Consider the following 1,410-nt stretch of genomic DNA (forward strand, 5'->3'; position numbering starts at 1 on the left):
TGATGCCGCTGCCCGCTGCGGCGCCGCTGCGGGCTGTACCACGTCGCGCCGCTGGGGGCGCCGAGGGGGCGCTGTGCCCGAGTGCCTCGGGCGCCCGTGGGGAGGGCCTCGCTGGCTCGCGCTGGCTTTCGCGTGGGGTTTTCGAGGCAGCTTGGAGAGGGGACGGCAGCCCGCGCGGGGGGCGCCGGTTCCTGCCGCCACGACTGGCGGGGGGGGGGGGGGGCATGCAAACCGTGAGTCCCACCTGCTGCCTCCTTTGCAGCCCCTTATTTGACCCGCACGGCCTGGCCTGGCCTGGCCTGGCCTGGGTCCGCCAGCAAAGGATGGAGAAGGCCTCAGGACCCATCCCCGGCTTCCAGCCGCCCTCCTGCTCAGCTCATGCACAGGGGATGGAGTGGACGCATCTCGCACTCAGCCCTCCGGGTCGCCGGCCTTTGGCCTTCCCTGGCAGGGAGGCTTCTCCAGGGACTCTCGCCTTCTCCGGGCTGCCCCGAAGAGGAACGCCACATTTTCATCCTTTCTGATTCCGGGGCAAGTTCCTGCTTGAATGGATCTAGGACCTCCGCTTGGTCATCTTCCGGCTGGACTGGAAAGGAGCGCAATGCGCCAAAGGGTATTTGTCCCCAAGCAGTCAAGCTCCCTTCCCCACCAGTAGAAAATGAGCAGAGAAGGGATAGAGGCTCAGGCCGGCCCTTGCCTTCCGTGCAACCTTTCCCGTTGCGGGGAGTTTTTCTGTACATCGGCGAATGGGGCGGCATAAAAATGTTTTAATAAATAAATAAATAAATACATTCAAGAATGGCGTCCCCCTCCCGCAAAGTTGAAATGGCAGTCCACTTGGGGAGGAGAATTGGTGGCAGTCCAGATGTTTTGGCCTACAACTCCCATCTTCCATGACCAATGGGAAACCCTCATGGAGCTGCAGGCCGAAACACCCGAAGGCCCTCAAGCTGCTCAGGGGGAGAAATTGGGTTGGGGCAGAGCCTGGAGGACGGCAGTAACTTTCCCTCGCTCCGTGTGATCTCACCCCTCCAGCCGCTTTTCAACATGGGGAACTGGACACAGTGCCAATTAAACAGGCAAATTAAACTGGGCATTTTCCCATGCGGCTCCGAACAGACCCGCACACATCCCTGTTGTCTTCTGCAAATTTGCCGGGCAGCCGTTCTTTATTTCTCAGAGAGGCAATTTCAGTACTAGAAATCTTTGGACAGATCCCCGGGCAACCGGGTAGAAAGCGAGCAGCGCAAAGACAGGGAGGGAGGGAGAATAACGAATCCATACACCGTCCGTACACACTTTAATCTACCATGGTGTGCCCATTGAGAAATCTGAAAAGCAGATCAAACGCTATTAATGTGATGGGGGTATTTAAAATAAATAAAACTCCGAGGTCTCTAGAGCTGTGCA

Source organism: Varanus komodoensis, unplaced genomic scaffold, assembly GCF_004798865.1.
Source record: "Varanus komodoensis strain SLA01 unplaced genomic scaffold, ASM479886v1 scaffold63, whole genome shotgun sequence".
Classification (NCBI taxonomy): Eukaryota; Metazoa; Chordata; class Lepidosauria; order Squamata; family Varanidae; genus Varanus; species Varanus komodoensis.